Source organism: Bicyclus anynana, chromosome 14 (assembly GCF_947172395.1).
Source record: "Bicyclus anynana chromosome 14, ilBicAnyn1.1, whole genome shotgun sequence".
In the NCBI taxonomy this organism is placed as follows: domain Eukaryota; kingdom Metazoa; phylum Arthropoda; class Insecta; order Lepidoptera; family Nymphalidae; genus Bicyclus; species Bicyclus anynana.
This window is the reverse complement of record NC_069096.1, coordinates 10,002,046-10,023,398: the sequence shown is the minus strand read 5'-3', so window position 1 is coordinate 10,023,398 and position 21,353 is coordinate 10,002,046. Positions and strand designations below refer to the sequence as shown.

At 35.9% G+C, this 21,353-nt stretch overlaps 1 protein-coding gene across 2 annotated transcripts in view; it reads right to left on the bottom strand.

The window, feature by feature from the left end:
• Window positions 1-21,353, bottom strand: part of LOC112055766 (integrin alpha-PS1) — a 120,210-nt gene that overhangs the window by 94,016 nt on the left and 4,841 nt on the right. The gene's annotated exons all lie outside the window — the stretch shown is intronic.

The following is a 21,353-nucleotide window of genomic DNA, read 5'->3' as shown; positions in this document are numbered from 1 at the left end:
TCATGATGATAAAAAGTAACTAATGAAACGTATTTACTGCACATTCTCACAGAAGTAGAAGAAACGCTAAAAAAACTGTCGTATATTGATTCACTGATTAGCAGGAGGTATATTCAATTGGTCTCCACAAAATTGTGTTTAATTAATCTTACTTCCTACTAATATTATAAACGCGAAGTTTGTATGGATGTTTGTTACTCTTTAACGCCTTGGTTAAAGATTAAACTGAAACGATTTGGTTAAAATTTAAAACGAAGACAGATAATACTCTAAATTAACACATAGACTACATTTTATCCCGAATAAATCATATGATGGTATGAATGTTTGTTACTCTTTCACGTCGCGACTACTGAACTAAATTAGCTGAAATTTGGAATTAAGATTTATTATAGCCTGGATTAACACATAGGATATTTTTTATTCCGGAAAATTCATGGCTTCCGTGCGATATTTGTTTCTCTTTAAGGCCGCAACTAGTGAAACGATAAAACAAAGACAGATAATAAATACCCTGAGTTAACACATAAACTACATTTTATCTAGAAAAAATTCAAGGCGTTTCCGAGATTTGCAAAAAAACTAATGGATATGGTTTGTTACTCTATCAAGATGCGACTATTGCACCGATTTTGCAATTTGAATTTTTTTTGTTTATTTGGGATAACAAAGGTTTCTTTTTTCCCGCAAAAATCAATGATTCCCGCGAGATTGTCGAAAAGCTGCTGGTTATGATGTTGATTGGTATGGATGGTATGAATATTTGTTACGGTTTCACGCAAACACTACTGAATAGATTTGGCCGAAATTTGGAATAGACACTATTTATGGTAAACTTAATTTTACGCGGACAAAGTCGGGTATCAGCTAGTTAGTAATAATTCTTCCTTTCTTCTGAAGTCAGCTTCCAAATAAATCGGAATAGGTAATACTTACTGTTTACTTAAGAAGCTTATCTGCCTGAATTAGAATAACAGCTATGCATAAACCGATGAGGATGAGTCAATAATTGTTATTCCGCGGATTTGTGATGATGATGATGATGACTAACGGACTATGATTTGTTCAAAAACAACATCTTAGTCAACAGAACAGATTTAGTTTGTAACAGAAGCTGCAAAACACGAGCTTATTACGTGATAGCTGACGCCCCGCGGTTTCACCCGCGTAGTCCCCGTTACCATCAGAATTTGGGAATAAAATAAAACAGACTCACAAATAACGTGGCTTTCTGGTAGTAAAAGATTTTTTAAGATCGTTTAGTAGATCCAGAGATTATCAGGGAGTAATCTCTGGATCTACCAAATCGTAACCTTGTCAAACGTTGTCCCTAGAACACCACAAACTTTAGAAACTTGTATATAAAAATTGTGATGAATACAAACGAGTGTAACCGCAGCTCCGATATAAGTTCGAAAACTGGAATCCTATTGAACCTTAAAAATGTTATTGACTTTACGCGGGATCCAAAACTTTGTGGTAAACTGGCCATTTTAAAATTTTAAGCTCATTGCCGTAGAATCGGGAAGATTTTGCATTTAATTTAATTTTTACTTGTATTTATAGTTAGTCAACTGTTTTAATAACTAAATATTATAAAGAATTCAGATTTTGTGTTTGTTACAAATAGGCACCGAGACTACAGCACCGATTTTAATTATTCTTACACCAATGAAGAGCTACATTATCATAGACTAACATAGAATATATTTTATTACTCATTTCCTTTGGAAAAGGAAACTGCGGGTGAAACATTTCATTTCTAACAACATTGAAATGTTGTTGAATTGAAATGTTGTAAAGAACAAATTGTTTATTTCTTTATATAAGTTTTTTTAAGTAAATAATTTACAAAACGAAGATACTCGCACTGAATATGTTAAATATAGGTTTAAGATGGATTGTTTGAACTGCTCCACTAATAATAATACTAAAGATATAATGGACAAACCCTCGGGCAAGCTCGTTAGTTACCTGCGTCCCATTGTATCGAGGCAACTTGTTAACTCGGACACGGTTCCGAGAATTCAACACCTTTGCATCAAAAGCTTTGAATATCAACACAAAGATGAACGAGTACTTTGCCGAGCCGCTGACGTATATCTCCTTTAACATTCGAACCTGTTCCTTTAAAGTACATTTCGTTTAATACAACAATAGTCTGAGTAATGTCGTATGTATGGAGGCTTAGAGGATTAAGACTGGGCCATGAAACTTCCCTCCCGCACAAGACTTTTGCTAATAGCTTTATGTCTAAATTAACACAAATCCGATGATCGCTTGAAGAATCTATGTATTTTACCAAGGTGCGTTGAACTATGGTTATAAGTTCGCTATTGAATTATTTGAGTATTTCTTTAGTGCACTTCTAAAAACGCGGGATGAATCACTCAATTTTTGTAAGAATCCGTACAAAGTGTTGTGTTGTCTTGTAGCTATTCTGAATAAACTGAATTTGTTACTACCACGGGATCACTAACGTTTGCAACATAGAGTCAACTTCCAACGATTTAGCTAGTGGCTACAAGGTAAGACAGCCTCATCACACTGAAACTTTATTTACGAAGCACTAGCGCAGCCTCCAATACTCCGGACGTTACTTAGAGATCCGAGTCTCACAGGAGAGAGTCATTCAGAGTCCCGTCCTTTTGGATTGTAGTACCGGTCGATTCTACCAGACCTGCTACGCTCGTCCAAGCCCTTCGGCGACGTTGCTGGAGCCTATAGCAAGTACACAATCAGAGAATAGCTAGCGTAATGTAATAGACCCTATTGAACGATCAGTTTTAAAAGAAAAATACCAGTCTGAACTGATGTTATTTTTACTACGTTTCTCGAACTTATCTCGTCATCATTTGTTTCTCTTTTAATATAATTCAAGTTATTCCTATGTATCTATTTTACTATATTATATATTCATGTTATCCCTAGTTTTTTGTATATATTCTATAACTTGACTAGAATTTACATTATTATCTTATCCAACCCACGCTTTAGCCCATTAATAAACGCAATGATTGCCGTCTGACCTTCGAAACCGGTTATAAAGTAATCGCATAGGTTTAGAATGAAATTCAGTTAGGGTTAACGTTCACTTATATCTAATTATTATTCATTTAAAAAAAAAACATGACTTAGAAATTAATGAAAACTTTGATTTTTAAATAAGCAACTTTAAGGTGCTGGAATGGCAACTCCGCACTAGTAAGCGCAGTTTTGGTCGACCCCCCCACCAGGTGGACTGACGATATCAAGCGAGTCGCAGGGATTCGCTGGATGCAGGTGGCTCAGTATCATGATTTTTAGACGGCCTCCGTAGCGCAGTGGTATGCGCGGTGGATTTACATAAAGGAGGTCTTGGGTTCGATTCCCGGCTGGGCCTATTGATGTTTTCTTAATTGGTCCAAGTCTGGCTGGTGGGAGGCTTCGGCCGTGGGTAGTTACCACCCTACCGACAAAGACGTATCGCCAAGCGATTTAGCGTTCCGGTACGATGTCGTGTAGAAACCGAAAGGGGTGTGGATTTACATCCTCCTCCTAACAAGTTAGCCCGCTTCCATCTTAGATCGCATCGTCACTTACCATCAGGTGAGATTGTAGTCAAGGGCTAAACTGTAGAGAATAAAAAAAAAATTAAAAAAAGTCCCTACAAAAAGCCTATGTCCTGCAGTGGACTTCCATCGGCTGATATGATGATGATGAACTTAAAGGTTTCTTTCGCTGTCATTCAACAAACAAGTAGGGACTTCGAAGTAATTGTTGTTTTCCAATCAGTTACGCCAAAGGCAGTAATGTAGCCTGTTTATTACAGTAACAAATATTCTAATATACCACAATGGGTTCGGCCTGAGAGGGTCGAGAATGTCTACGAGACGCAATCTCAGCCGAAAGGCATGTATTTACCATAACAAGGGATCTCTACAATAGGCGCGCCGGTAGGAATGCTTAACTATATGTGTAAAACGAGCTCCTACTTGTTAACTTTACGTTTCTTCAACTCGCTTAACGATACTTGCATACAATCAACTGTTGTTACGTATGTGATGAGTATGTAAACTGAGATTAAACACATTTGTGCTTACATATTTGATAATATTTAAGTTTACACTGCTAAAATATCTAATTAGGTTTATGAATCCTGAAATTTAGAACCATTATTATAAGTGCCTGTGCACTGCAGACTGTGTTTTGGATTTTGAAGATATATAATGCATGTAACTGCAAATAAATAAATTGCTTGATTGAAAAAAAAAACGTTTTGCATACCAACAATATTAGTTGAAAACACAGAACAGGACCTGTAGCCATGTGTAAACGTCGATTTTCTTTCTACAAACGCTAACGCTTCGAAAACTAACAAAGTGTATGGGAACGACAGGTCCGATCGACAACTTAATCACGTGACTTTTCCATAGTCCTTTCTATACATTTTTTAATTTTCAGAGAGTTAGCGATTGTAGAAAGAGAATCGACGTGCGACTTGGCTACAGGCCCAGAAAAGCTTTAGCAAATTTCGTGGTCGAAAATAAAATTACGTTACATGTCGGCTAGCTAGTACATAGTTAGTTACTCAATTTAGTAATTTACGGTCAAATCACGAAAGTTAAACATAAAAACCTTCCACTTACTATCTGTATACACTTTGGTTTCTAAATGACAGTCAATGGGAACACATAAAGAGGATACGTGACTGCCTACTTTAAGTTCCAAGACTTTGTAAGATTCAATTGACTTCTAAACCTGAAATGATTCTAAATATCGCCCAAATTAATACAATTTCAAATAATTCTTTACGTTACATTTCTAACATACAATTATAATTAATGTATGTGTGATATTATGCTTAATTATGCAATTGTAATAGTTAATGTACTGTAGTATGGTATATTATATTCAAGTTCAGTCAGCCTTAAAACGAGATGTTTATCGCACAAGATACTCAAAATCTGTTGTTAGATAAAACAATTAAATATTTTATACACATATATTTTTTTCAGTTTTGATAAGCTTTACAGAGAGAGAGCTAATTTATTCTAATTTCCGATAAATACATGAGAAATCCAATTATAAATTTCATACTCAGGTTTATCCAAGTTTGGTCAGCTTTGAGAGGCCTGATTTAGAATTAGACTCTAAATCTGGTTATCGATAAAACGGATAAGTTTCGTGACATCCAGTTATAAATTTTATATACACTTTTATTCAAGTTCGGTCAGCTTTATAGTGAGAGACCTGATTTAGAATAAGTGACTCTAAATCTGGTTTTCGATAAAATGCATAAGTTTCGCGACAATGTCCATACTCGTAACAAGCTGAAGCGAAAGTGGTCAGAGTTAGAGAGGCTCGGTACCATACTGGGCTAAGCTGTGCAGACATCCAATTAGAGGGAATGTGCGCCCCTGCCACTCGGACACTATACAGGATGTTTTAAATATAAATTTTAAGTAAAATTACTTTATTTTCTAATTTATTCTAAAATTTTATATCCAAAATTGACTATTATAATAGGTAAACATAGAAAAAATCTTTGAAAAAGTTCAATAAATTAAAATATTATCTATATAACTTTTGGTTGTCCATTTTAAAATCTTGTAGTATATGTGTTCAGTCTCATGTGCCTTTAATTTCACGGGTAACCATATTTTCTTTTTTTTTAATTATGCTGCTTGGCAGTGAAGAGAAAAATAATTACTAGCAAAGAACGCACGTAGGTACGTAATAATTAAAAGTCGCCGACGTATCAAATAGCAAAAGGTCTTCCGATTTAAGCCGCAGTATAAATCCAATAATGTATGTAGAATAAGATTAATTCATATTTAAAATAACAAAAAAAAAACAATGTACTCTTATACCTTTAAAATTGTTGCCTTAATGTTAAAAATTTACGTAATTTCATAGTACCTTCACATTCCTTATTAAATATTTAAAAGATTAAAACGAAAGCCTATTTTCACATCCGCCTGTGCATGGTAGTCCATAAAAGGCCGGTCGACAATGGCCTGGGAACTCAGCTCATTTGAGAAGAAAATATCACGTCTTGGCGGTCTTGCTAAATCGCTTTTAAATGGTTTTGCAGTGTGTCATAAAAAGATCAGTGACAATCTTCGAAACCCATAAAACTGACCGACCAACAAAGTGCAGTTTAGCCCTCATTCGCACGAGAGTTTTTTTTTTAACGTGCGTTAAAAAAGTTAAAATATAGAATGATGTGAAATGAAGGTCTATTTCCAATGCCCAAAACTGAAAATGCAACACTGCTCGAAAAAAATGTGTTTTAAAAACTCTATCGTGTGAACATATACTTTGCAATGCATTGTTGTATTTGAACCATTTTTTAACGTCCGTAAAAAAGCTCTCGTGCGAATGAGGAAAGTTTAAGCTGTTGCAAATTGACGCTTGAAAGGAAAAAAAAATTCTTTAATTAAGCTCGTGATAAGTACAGGAAAATAATATGTAGGTTTGTAATTACCTATTAACTTAAAGGTAGCATTCCGATCTTGACGACCGCAACCTGCGACCGCGACCGGGTCGCACGACCCACTACTTAGTATGGATTTATATAGAGCACTAAACCACTAAACAAAAGTGGTCGTGCGATGCGGTCTCGGGCTTTGTTTAGTGCTCCATATAAATTCATACAAAGCAGTGGGTCGCGCGGTCGCAGGTCGCGTTCGCGCGTCGCTGTCGCCAAGAAAGGAACCTTACCTAAAGATACACTTTTTATTTTAAAATTACCTTGAGATAAATTTTAATTACAACTTTGCTTTAGCTTATATTATTTTACAGAGCAAAGTGGTCCTGAAGGCGATGTTTCTGTTTCTTTATATATCTAAATTGACCGCTTCCGGTCTGCTTAGACCAATATCACCCTAACGTAGATACTTTACCAGAGTAATAGAAGCCCCTATACTATGGACACGTAGATATAACCTCAGACCCTTGGTAATGCCGATAAATCACTGAAAATAGGTTACGATCAAGATCATCACCACTTAACATCAGATTACTTCGTCGTACTTGTCTACAGTAATATTATAAAGAAGAAGAGTTTGTTTCTTTGCTTACTTGAACGCGCTAAGATAGATATAGGCTATATCTTGTCCCCGTATTCCTACGGGAATGTCTAGCTGACGCCACGCGGTTTTTCCCGCGTGGCGTCAGCTAGTCATTCAATAAAAAAAGCAAAGCTTATTAGCTACTGTTAAGAAATATTTCCAAGGAAATTTAAGGATCCAAGATTATTTTTTAAGTGCCTCATTCAGGATATATGCTGTATTTAATCGCTGAATCGCGTGTAACTGCAATTAAAGTGTTGACTGCTTGCATCCTCTTGTAGGACGATAATAAAATGAAAAAAAATGTACAGATACAGAATAAAGATATGAGATGTATTAAAGTCAAAAATACGTTAGCAGTGGATAAAGACATGACTAAAGTATTATCTATACTAATATTATAAAGAGGAAAGATTTGATTGTGTGTTTGTTTGTTTGCATTGAATAGGCTCTGCAACAACTGAACCGATTTGTTAAATTCATATCATAGGCCGGCTGATAAAATGATGATGATGATGATGACAGATTACACAAGGAGAGAGTTTCTCGTATGCAAGCTAGAGTTTCTGTCTAGACCATAAAGGCATACGTCACTACGGTTTGACGACCTCTGTGGCGCAGTGCTATGCGAGGTAAATTTACAAGACGGAGATCCTGGGTTCGAGTCCCGGCTGGGCCGATTGAGGTTTTCTCGATTGGTCCAGGTCTGACTGGTTAGAGGCTCCGGCCGTGGCTAGATACCACCCTAGCGCCAAAGACGTACCGCCAAGTGATTTAGCGTTCCGGTAATATGCCGTGTAGAAACCGAAAGGAGATTTAGATTGCATCATCACTGACCATCAGGTGAGATTGTAGTCAAGAGCTAACATGTACAGAATAATAAAAAAAAATAATATACGATTATTGCCTAGAAAAAAAATGTGCCTGTGTAACTTAACTTGGGTTTTAACTGCAATTGTTTTTAAAACGTTTTCAAATCACTGTGCAATCATCAGACATCTATTTTAAACGTTTTCAAATCACTGTGCAATCATCAGACATCTATTTTAAACGTTTTCAAATCACTGTGCAGTCATCAGACATCTATTTTAAACGTTTTCAAATCACTGTGCAATCATTAGACATCAATTTTAAACGTTTTCAAATCACTGTGCAATCATTAGACATCTATTTTAAAACGATTTCAAATCACTCTACAATCATCAGACATCTATTTTAAACGTTTTAAAATCACTATGCATCAGACGTCTGTTTGGCAGTATATTCATGTTTTCAGTTCCTTATTTAATACTTTACCATTAAGTTCCTTATTTAGTACATTACCTATTACAATTAATTTGATGACTAGTAATTGATACCAATTAATTAAGGTTCGTCACATCGTCACAATAAATTAATTAATTTCCTCATTAACTTCCTCTTGGCACAGAGCAAATATAAAATGAAAATAATTGAATTAATTTATCCTTAATTTTTAATACGTTACTAAGGATAATAAATGTTTTAAGGAAAAATGTTACACATTTCAATGGTTCCCTTTTATCTATACCTACTAATATAATAAAGAGGTTCAGATCGTTCATAAAGAACGCAAAAATGACGCGCGCGGGGTGATGCCCTGCCGCCGCTCCTCTACGCTACCGGTAATACCTCCTTGTATTGCGCAACCTATATTCCGAAACGTCACAAAGATCAGGAGATCATCAAAGACATCGGTCTTTGTGAGTTTTTGACGCTGTAGACCTCTAGATTTACTGAACCAACTTTGAAAATAACTTTACCAATAGAAAGCCACGTTATCTGTGAGTCTCATAAGCTATATTTTATCCCCTTATTCCCAAGGGAACGCCAACAACGCGGGTGAATCCGCAGGGCGTCTGCTAGTATGATATACATGTAACGGATGTATATTTTATCATTCCCTTGAGCCGTGAGCAAACAGCAGCGTCGCCAAATATGATATCACCGGGATTATCACTATTTAACTGATGAGATAGCTGGATATTAAACACGGGCGCCATGTCTCGCGACTTTATCACGTTCGCTACACCAAACGAGAGCTTGCGATAGTCAGACTTACCTCATTTGAACTGAAATATTGTCAGCTACATAAATAAGTACCGCACGGCTATTCTCTAATGATGATTCTTGAATCACGTAATTTTGTATTTACTATTATGTATTGATAACTAATCAAAAAATATTAACCCGTGTGTTTTACATAGTGATTTTCTTTAGTGGATGGGCTTTAATGAATACAAAAGATGCGATTGTTATTGATTTGATGTTAATAATGTGATGTGGCTAATATAACGAAGGTAGTGAATAGACCCATGAAACCTGTTACCTTTCAAAGCCGCCACGGTTCAAACTCCGTAGCTGATTACTGCTAGGCTATTCTGTAACGATATTTTTATAACTCGCAAGTACGATTTTTGAATTCACCGCTATCTTTCTCATTGTATAGTATCGTGTTAAACAGAGAGAGATAGAGGTGAAATCGATGCTCGCACTTGCGAGTTATAAGAATATTTATAATGAGATAGGTCTGACTATAGTAGGCTCCTTGTCCACGACTTACTGAGGACTTGCGTGACTACAGTGTTTATATGACGCTGGAGTTATAACTTGTGTGACTGTAATTAAATAGTCCTTTATTTATGACGGTTTGAATGTGAATCTGTACTTGCAACCACGGCGAAAGCCTTTTTCGTTCTCATATCCCAACAACACGATCTCGAGCCGCTAGCATCCAGCGGCTTAGAAACCGCTTGATGTCATCGGGCCACCTAGTGGGGGATCGACCAATACTGCGCTTTCCGGTGCGGGGTCGCCATTTTGTCACCTTGGAACCTTGTGATTAGATATTTCTAGAGGACTTATGTTTTTCAAAGGGTTTTGTTTTTTTATATTTAAAAAACATACGTCCGTTGGCAATATCTAATCTCAAGGTTCAAAGGGAACTTTGGCTATTATTCGTCTCATCCTATTCCGATTTTATCCTATGTCTACTGACTGACTACAGAATTTCATTCGACTTCGTTCAACATCAGTTCATTTTGCATATATATCATAAACGCGGTTATTCGTTTGTGTAAATATTATTCTATCTATTCTAATTCTTGGAAAGTATTTTTTGTGGAAATAATATTACTCGTAATTATAATTAAGTTATCAAGACTGGAAGCCCCGGCTGTCCAGCGCGGAAATGCAGCCAGTATTCTTGCCACCATTCCACGTGGGCATGATTTGTAGTTATTAGGATTTATTCAATTCAATACTCCATCATGGTTAAGCTGGACTCAAATACCTCTATGATTATGCCAGCTTGTTGAACTATTGCCATTCCTAGTACTAGCACACACGATGAAGGTAAAAGGAATACGGGCCATATTTAAAACATTAAATATTTTTTAAGATAAAAAATAATTTTAGCAAAGCTTTTTAATATAAGCTAAATATAATTTAATTTAATAAAATAGAACAACCGGTTTAACGACACCGTAAGTAGCATTTACGTTCACCAATAGTAGCGAATAAAAAACATTTTCATCACACCATCATTATTCGTGCTTTTTTGTACATTCTGCCACAAAAAGCTCAAGACAGGTCCGTCAGTAAGCAAAGCTGTATGACCTTGTCGCTAACGAAGGCTGCCCACCGTACAAGGCTGATACAAACAAAATAAAACTACAACGCGGAGACTTGCTACAAAAAATAACTTAATAAAACCGCGCCCGATGTTCGGCGCGAGCGACGGGCCCAAAATTCTTCTTTTTGTAATTCGTGATTTCCGTCCAATACAACGTAAATGTAGAATGGTTATTTTTATAGACAAACCGATAAATTCGATTGAAGTTTGAACTCATCGTTTTAGATGTTCGACTGAAATTCAAGAAGTACAATCTAAAGAATAATTACTTTTTTAAAAGTTAAAACTGCTATACCACCAAGAAATACTAAGAAGAAAGAAAGCAGTCGTATCTATTTAGAAATATTTTATCTTTCATTATGAAGCAGAGCCGATAGGACATACCAACCATCAAGTACTTCTTACATCATACATCTTACATCATCATTCTTAACGTAAGCTTCTAAAAGAAACTGTATCTTTAACGATTTTGAAATATAGATAATAAACAGTAAATTTATACACAATAGTAAACAATTGTTACTAAAAAATAGTAAAATTCACCAAAGTTTTATGAATGGCCTATTATAACGGCATAAAATGAATCTGTTTTTTCGTAGCATCGCACGATTTACGAGTGTTTCAATGGAGTTGATAGCGAAATAGCGGGAGATTACGTCTCTATCTATGTAGAGTATGGGCAGATGTGGTTGGAATTGGGTTACTCTGATATCGTTAATGTTGATAAATAAGTTACTAAAGAGGATATCCCGGGTAAAGCCGATTACGATTTTTTTATTTAGTGTGAACTGGTTAATAACCGCGATTTCGTCCGCCTGAAATTAGGGTTTCCACAAATTGTTTCCAAATATCAGCCAAATCCAGTCAATACTTTTGCGTACTATCTTCTTTTTCTTCGACCAATTTTGAGATTTGCTAAAAACTGATTGAAATGGTGGTTTGCCATCATTATAATTAGTTTTAAGCAAATCTCGCAGGAATCATCTTTCGGGACAACCATTCATAATTTCAGCGAAATCGGTTCAATAGTCACGACGTTAAGGAGAGATAAAGAAACAAATATCCATACAACGTTACGTGTTTATAATATTAGATTATTTATCATCGCGATTTCATTCAAAATGGAGACATAAAGTTATAGAAAATTTCACTTGAAAACTGTCCACATTTGTGTTTTGGTAACTTTACAAAATAAAGAAAATTTCATATTACTTTGCAGTGTACTTATAATAAACAAATCATGTGTATTTGTAATAAACAAATCATCTGGATTGTTTATGTTGACAAATTATATTCATTTATTTGTAAAATTGCCTACATACTTAACATGACATATTCGTATTAAGTACTGTAATTAACTGCTGTTATTATGTTTTGCATAGTTAGTATTTTTTCTAGTGAATGCTTTATGTAAATATTCTATTCTTAAGAGTATGCAATATGTAATTTGGTGGTTACAAATGGTTCTGGATCTCAGATTCTGGAAAAGTTAGGAGCCTGATATTTGGGTAAATGATATTTCAAAGTGTTAGCTTCGTTATGACTATACAAAATACACAATTTGTAAAACTTTTCTCGATAGTTTATTTTTTTGAAAAATACATGCTTTTGCTTTCAATCTCAGGAAAACCAAACTTATTTTCTTAAATTTTTGTTTTGTATAGAAAATTAGGTATATATCTTGAACATGGCCATTTTGTTTTTCGTTATGTTGGTTAATTTACTTGCAATTAAGTAAAAATGGTTTTGGCGCTCACGTCATAAAATTTGCGTCGCGCGTCAATCGCTCCGTGCTTTTCATTCACGTGAAAGTCATAATTCGGCGTCTCGTTTGCGCTTCGAATTTTATCCATATCGTACCTACCGACACGCTGCGCGATCTTAAAGAGTCAATATACTCGCATCTTCCGTACAATTGATAAAAAGGAGCAAATAATATGTGCCGCATGCGCAACAATATTGATTCAAACGATGTAATAATCATTTTGCTATTGATTTATTGATCAGGCGTCGCTCGGTGAATTGAGCGCGTTCTGCATATAAAACGACCTGAGTCAACAGGTCAATATAAATGGAAATCTCTAATAAACATTGCAGTTTATAAAACAAATTCCTCCGCCGCGTCTATCTGTCTGCATGTCTGTTTTGTTTATGCCTGTCCGCAACTAACCTGACTATACGGATTTTCATGCGGTTTTCAGCAATAGCTAGAAAGAATCAAGAGGTAGGTTTAAGTATATATCTAATCTACTATATAAAAAAAAGTTGGAAAGGTATCGGGCTCCGTGAGGTTTGTAGCAAAGAAAATTCAGGAAAAATTTCAACAGAAAAGCGGGAAAATCTTTTTTCACATACAGCGCCATCTCTTATACATAGCATGTACTACAAACCAATATTGTAGGGGTAGGGTAGGTTAGGGGTAGGGGTAGGGTAGGGGTAGTTGAAAGTTTACATCGAGTTTCACGCGGACGAAGTCGCGGGCGTCCGCTAGTTATTTATAGTTTTGTGATAAATGTCAATAGTTGCTGGCGGTGTCAGAAAAAGTTAAACTGCTTGGGAGCTTTCGTCGAAAACGCCGATAATCGCATCAAAATATTATAACGAAACAATGCACGATAGGAGATTTACTACAATGAAGTCCGCGATGACATAATGATTTAAGAATAGCTTACGCTTACTTTGGGTATAGTAAGTGTGTATTATCTTTATATATAAGTGTGTATTATATTTAAAAAAAATATTACCATGCTATATATCTATGTAGATAGTAAAAATGATCAAATACAAAGAAAGATGCTGGCGTCTCCAAGTTATTGTGCAAAATGTTGACCTTACGAGACGAATTACTACTTTATGTTGCTTCGAGAACCACGAAACACTTTGAAATTCAAAAATTATTATAAATAATTTCAATTAGACTTATTTTACAAGCACTTTTGAAAGGTCAGGGTTATGTCATAATTTAATTTAATTGTGGTGGTAATAATAGTCGAAAACTCAAAATTAAAATTACGAGGGTTGCTCCGAAAAGAGCCCATAACAAACTCCGCCAAGATTTTTTTTTTCTTTACCACCATTTTACAAACTTATTTATAACTAAGCACATTTTGTTATTTCGATTTTCAGAAAGTAGATACCTACCTACTTTGATCGAAACGAAATTTGTTAAATAATCTTAGTCCAACGATGATAAATGATGTGTCTATAAAGTGTTTACGAGGATACAATGTCGTCAAACCAGAATAATTTACTATGTACGTACTCACTCCAGAGGAGACCTGAGAGCCTGTCGACAAAGTTGTGGGCGGATCTGGTTATCCCGTACATGTAAGAACTGACTCCATGTTTATAGTCTCTAGAATGTGACTAATTATGGTGTAGATATGAATATTTTTAACCGACTTCCAAAAAAAGGAGGAGGTTCTCAAAGAACCACGGAATGTCTGTCTTTGAATCCTAAAAGTTTATGATTTAATCGGCTTTAGTTAATGCATCACTGTGTTGGCACCGCCTTCAAAGTGATCAGAAGGTAGCACATACGATTTTTCGCTTTTTAGTTTATTTTTGTAATTTTTAAGTCAGTTCAATTTTTTTGTTAAAAAGATTTTATTAAAACTAATGCATTATATTAGTTATCAAGTAGTTATTATTAAAGAAAGCAGAAGTTATTGAAGGATTTTAATGATTTTTATAAGAAAAAGAATCTTCTTTAAAATTTATTCATGATATCAACCTCATTTTCAAGTAGGAATGTTAAAAAGTCAAGTGATACGTACTTTGTAAGCAAAAAATATTTTTGTCTTTCTCCTCATACCTATGTCAACCGAATGGTGCTGGTGGTCAATACACTTTACTGCCAATTAATATTAAAAAAAAAAGATTTTTATCAATCCTTTTTAAGTGTCGTGATTAATTTTAATGCATACCTATAAAGTGTGGAACCTTTATTTATACGTACATTGGTTGTTACTTTAGCCGTAAGCCTTCTCAATTTACATCGGAGATATGCAACAGATTAGTCTTCCTTAACAAGACCCCCACAACCTGATATTGCTGCAAAAATAAAACAGCCTGTTATTTATGTTCAACTTTATTTTATACCCGACTAACGACAGGCCACCACTTCGCGAGTGCGTATATAAAATACTAGCTGACGCCGCGGGGTTTCACCCGCGTGGTTCGCGTACCCGTAAGAATACGGGGATAATATATAGCCTATAATCTTCCTCGATAAATTGGCTATTTAACTCTGAAAGTATATTTCAAATCGGACCAATAGTTCCCGAGATTAGCGCGTTTAAGCAAACAAACAAACAAACTCTTCAGCTTTAGCAGACTTCAGAAGAGGATTTAAAAAGATAAGAAAACCGATGTTGAACAAAGGTTACAATATTTGTCAGGACCACAAATCAAACCAGAACCCTAGAATGGAAAGGCTTGAAGAGGCTTGACTCTGGGTGCAGGTTAAGGGTACCCTTTCGACTAGCCAACACTCACCTTCACTGTAAATTATTCTCCTCGCCTATCCCAAATAACCCAAATAATGGGTATAAAGGATAACACAACAAGAGTTATGGACGGGTAGAACGCCACTAGACTACTAAGCCGGTCAATCCCGCCCGATCGCTCCCCCTCTCTAACTCCCACTTTTACAGACACAAATCGAAGAGTGACGTCATATCCGTCTCAGTGCCAGAGCATGTCTTGGTAAGTGGCCATACTTATATCTGTCGCCAAGCGGCAATGCTGTCGGTGTAATTACAGGCAACTAAAAATTTCCCCGGTTGACGGCTATATGGTAACGCATTGAACAATGACGTCCTTAGAGAGTCGTTCCGTCCATCTCTTCTTCTGCTTCTGCTTATGCTGCTCATCAGGCGATGCTTCAGCGCTGAAACCTCCCGGTTAACAATGTATTCCTATTGGTCCTGCGAAATATTGCTTTGTGAGGCGCGTTTCAGTAGAAATTACTTATTTAAAAGTGCATTCTTGAACGCAATCATTGAACCATTTCAAATATGCAGCTATGAACAGCTTCCACATAGTTAACAAGTCAACGTAGGTTACCTTCTCAATGAGTCATTATGACTCGCTCATTGAATTCGTCGCACAAATTAGAGGGTCCCATTCGTTCACAGATGAGAGCCCCGCTGAGCAAGACGTGTGAACGTTTTAATTAGAGTGAATCGCTCATTGGGGGACCACCCTACTTAGCCAGAAATAACTTCATTGAAAGAAATGAGACGTGATGTTTACTTAAATAACCGATTTTATCTTGCTCTGCTGCATAAGAACGCATTTTTATTTTGATAAACGAATGGAACAGCTTGATTGATTTTGTTTACTCGTTTAATTTTATGATTGATACAACTTCCTTCTTAGATAACTCGTTGGTTTTGTATTGTGTATTTTGTGTATTAGGAACTAAGCTTATTTTCCCGTAATTCACATATTCGCGTAATACAGACATTTCACAATAATCCAGCTCTATGCTAGCTGAAAGCTCTTGAAATTCTTCCGAAATATATTTCAGTAATTGCGAATTTTATCGTAACTTTTAGCACTAGCGATTACTTATTTATCTTTCTTATCCTTATAATAATAGTAGTACATTTACAATGTAAATGTAAATTGTAGCACACTTTAAATGGAGGTAAGATAAAAGCCCCGTCAACCCGAATTCAAGCAGCCTAGTGGGTTTAACGAGCCGTGATAGCCTCGTAGATATGACCTCAGCCTCCGATTCCGGAGGGTGTGAATTCGAATCCGGACTGGGGTATGCACCTCCAACTTTTGAGTTGTGTGCATTTTAAGAAATTAAATAGCACGTGTCTCAAACGGTGAAGGAAAAACATCGTGAGGAAACCTACATACAAGAAAATCTTAATTCTCAGCGTGTGTGAAGTCTGCCAATCCGCATTGGGCCAGCGTGGTGGACTATTGACCTAACCCCTCTCATTCTGAGAGGAGACTCGAGCTCAGCAGTGAGCCGAATATGGGTTGATAATGACGAGTGGGTCTAAGTAAGTGGGTCTGGTATCCTGTTGTTGTTGTCTGAGATCAGAATTTAAAAGATAAAATTAATGATTTGGTAGGTATTATCAACGGATCTGCATATTTAATCATATTGGGTTTTTTGGTCATGAATTCAGCGTTACTTCCTTAATATGTACATTTGAGTGTTCCAGGAACATTTTTTATCTACCAGTTAGTCATCAAAATACATCAAATAACAATAATATAATTTCTTAACCCTTAATTTTTTTTACATTCTTATTTCGCCAACCCGCTTTGAAAAAGTGTGATGTGAAAAAGTGGGTCTAAGCTTAATATCCCCTCTCTTATAAGTAGGGAGGACCTAGAGAAGGTTAGTCCTAGGCTGTTAATGATGAAAATTATTAAAGCAAATTACATCTTCTGCTGATAAAAATTCATGATTTTCGTACGATTTATGTAAAACAAAAAGAATTTCACGTAAATGAAGTCGCGGGCGTCCGCTAGTATAGTACATATTGTATAAACCAGAATGCGCTTTTCACTATTTTTTATTTTTCTTTTTTTATCTGTGAACTGTCGTGTGGGCGGAAGTTTTCGTAAGTAGTAAAAATTTATATCAGCGCCTATAACGGGACCTAAACAAATATTAGATCGAGTGCTTGCGATAGCCACATCTACCACATTTTAGGAAGGCTAAAAGTTTGTCTTCCCAAAATATGGTTGAACCAGGTAGTCAATTATAGAGTTTGAGCCGGCTTTGGAAGGTATCAGGATTTAGGGCACCTTTTAATTTTAATTTGTACATGCTTATAACTTTATTTTTTTATTTTTTCTACAGGATATCATGAGGAATCATGTCTCTAAAGTACACACATTGTTTATCAAAAATTGATGTCGATTGATTGATTGGGTCGTCGATGATGATACACTTATTGTGTCGATCATGATATAATGCAGATCGCGATCAACATACGATCAGATTTATCAGATGTCGATCCGTTACTGCTGCAGACATGTAGGCTTATTGGATGGTGGGTGGCTAGCGTTAGTGACTGACAACTGCGTCTTGATTTCTTATATTATGCTGAGAAAATAATATTAAAAACTATGTTTTAACCTTGGGTGGATTTGAGGGTCTCTAACCTTGAACCCTGACATCATTCTAAGCTACCATAGTCCAAATTCCACAAGTACTTGGCTACCGTATTTACATATGCATAAGAAAAGTGACTGCTTTCAATTCAGAGAGTGTATGTTTCAAATCCAGTCCGAGGCATACACCCCTAGCTTTTCAGTTATATGCACTTTAAGAAATTAAATATCACGTGTTTCAAACGTGAAGGAACAACTTCGTGAAGATACCTGCATACCTGAGAATTTTCCTAATTCTTTTGGTGTGTGAAGTCTGCCAGTCCGCATTGGAACAGCGTAGCCTAACCTCGCTAATTCTGAGAGAAGACTCGTGCTCAGCAGTGTGCCGAACATGCGTTGTCAATGATCACTTACTTATGCTAGGAGCATAGGCTGACAAACTTTCAGCCTTTCTGAAATGAGGTAGGTATAGTCATTGCAGGCTCACTCTCCAAATGTTATGTAAACAATATTTACGAGTTTGACAAAATGAGAAATGTCTTAATTTGTGAGCGAACTTCAAGCTACGCACTCCCACATGCGTCTGAGCAACATGTGTAACATATAAAGTAGGTATGTCGCATAAATAGATGGTCTTTAAGTCCCGGTTATTCTACGAAACATAAAACATTAGGACATATTTTGTATATGTGTGTGTGCCTTTAAGGCGAAACTATCAAACCAATTTTGCTGAAATTTGCAATAGATAAAAATCCGATACTATAATATCAATAAGGATATAAATCCTGAAAAAAAAAATATTTTTCCCATGTTTGCCGCGGGATTCGTGAGACTGATTTTCATGTAATGAATTAAAAAAAATTAATGCTTAAAGCACACGCGAATATAAGAAAAAGCGGTAGGTATTATAACTATAAATTAGAAAAACAAACTTTTATTTATTAACACGCTTAAATTAGCTTCACATGTCATACATCTATGTATGTAGGAAAATCTTGGAATCTTAATTTGACCCACTTCCCGGTTTTCGAGTTCTGCTGACAATACATGACTAGCTAAGAAACGTCATTACAAATCCAATATGACGGCCTCCCGAAGATGGCGGACTGGCTGTTTGAAATCCACCCTTATGTTAAGGATATCAAATGAAAGGATTTGCTGTCAGGAATACGAAAAAAATAGTCACGTGACTTAACTCCAATATGGTTAACGTCCAAGATGGCGAACAGGCTATTTTAAATTCCTGAAAACTTCTATGATATGGGTATCAAGTGTGTTTTTTAGTTTTTTAAACTTATCATTTTATTTACTCTAACAAGTGAGAGTGTTAGGCAGACAATCTAATGAACCAGGTGGGTGGCTATCTTGTATTGTTTAGAGATCTTTTTAGTGTATTTCTAATTGCATCACCAGGCCAGCTCCATTTTATGACATACCCAACGAAATTTGAAAGCTTTATATCATCATCATCATCATATCAGCCGATGGACGTCCACTGCAGGACATAGGCCTTTTGTAGGGACTTCCAAACATCACGATACTGAGCCACCTGCATCCAGCGAATCCCTGCGACTCGCTTGATGTCGTCAGTCCACCTGGTGGGGGGTCGGCCAACACTGCGCTTACTACTGCGGGGTCGCCATTCCAGCACTTTGGGACCCCAACGTCCATCGGCTCTTCGAACTATGTGTAGATACTGGTACGTATGGTAGCTACAAAGCTACCTTTGTAGCTTAATATGGCTTAAAATAAATTGAAGAAATTACAAAAACTTTTTTTATACGTATAGTTACAAGCCAAGGTAATAAGTTCATTGACACGAGTATAAATACTCGTAACATCTTGTCAAAGCAATATTTGAATAGATATACGAGTACATGATATCTAGATGTTATCTGAACGAAAGTTTGTTTTATTAAGTATGTAAATATGATTGAAACCAGACAGACAGACAGGATAACAGTTCAACATTTTTCCGTCCTCTATATCTATATCTATTAAATAACTACCCCAGTTGACTGAAGAAATATTTTGTTTTTTTTTTTATTCTTTACAAGTTAGCCCTTGTCTACAATCTCACCTGATAGTAAGTAATGATGCAGTCTAAGATGGAAGCGGGCTAACTTGTTAGGAGTAGGATGAAAATCTACACCCCTTTCGGTTTCTACACGGCATCGTACCGGAACGTTAAATCGCGGTACGTCTTTGCCGTGTAGAAACCAAAAAGGGGTGTGGATTTTCACCCTTCTCCTAACAAATTAGCCCGCTTCCATCTTAGACTACATCATCACTTACCATCAGGTGAGACTGTAGTCAAGAGCTAATTTGTAAATTATAAAAAAAAATATTCAAAGCCTTTTTAATGTATGTAAAATGTATTTAATGTATGAATTTAAAATAGATAAACTCAGTTACGCTGATAATAGTAGATTGTTATACAAGGGGCTAAAAAGACCCATTATATACGAGGTATTTTTAGGGCCCGAGACGTAAGGCGAGGGCCGCCTAAATAGAAACCGAGTTTATAATGGGTTTAGCCCCACGTGTTACACTCTGCTTTTCACTACGATTGCGAGAAAATAAAATAGTTTAGTACAATATTCAATGATTTATTTAAATTGAAAATTAAATGTACAAAGTCTACAATTTTGGATATTAAGGGAGATGCTCTTACCCGGTAACATAATTTCCGACTGCTGCTAAGATGAATAATGAGTACGTGAGGTAAACGTGATAGATAATAGTTTAAAAAAAAAACTCCTTTCGTAAGTGAATCCATTCGTTGTTGTTTTCTTCACTTATTAAATTTTTCGTAGGTATTCGTAGGTATCGTAGGTAAGTATTTAAGTAAATGCGTCTCGACTTTGATGGTTCAGATTGAAAATTTCATCCATCTTCTTTCATCATTTCCAAATTAGGATCACCATTCTTACTAGATGAAGACAACAATAACAATTATTGTTGAAAAATATATAAGTTACGGTCACAACAATGAATTTCTGAAAAAAATCAAGTGTGTATTATTCACGCCTATTGTTTTTTTAAATTCTCGCTTTTTAATTTTATTTTTTTCACATGAGTAAAAGGCAAAGGTAATTACACCGTAAAGGATGTCCCATGTCTTCAAATCTCGCTCTATTCGCAACTCAATAAAAATTAAATAAAAAAAAATGCATTCCACAGACAAGAACACTGTATTTCATTCCAATTTAAAGTTTTTTATTTATTTTCAAAACAATCAGGGCCTTACCTAATTAATGATTCTATTTTCGAATAAAACCTCCTCCGTTTTATAGTAGGCTAGTACTTGGCTAGTACTCGTAACAGACAAGAATTAAAAAACAAAATTACTTTAGCCCCTAGAGGCTAAAATGCTTGTTTAGCCCCGCTGTGGAGTGGTAATATGACAGTGTTTTTGAGCAAGAGTAGTGAAAGATATTTTTTGCATTAAACCGAGATGTCGCGCGCGCCACCCAGACGGAAGTTATTGGATTCCTTCCAATATGCTGTTAGTACATTTATCTCTTGAAAGTGTAGGCACTAGTCTAGGGCTGGCT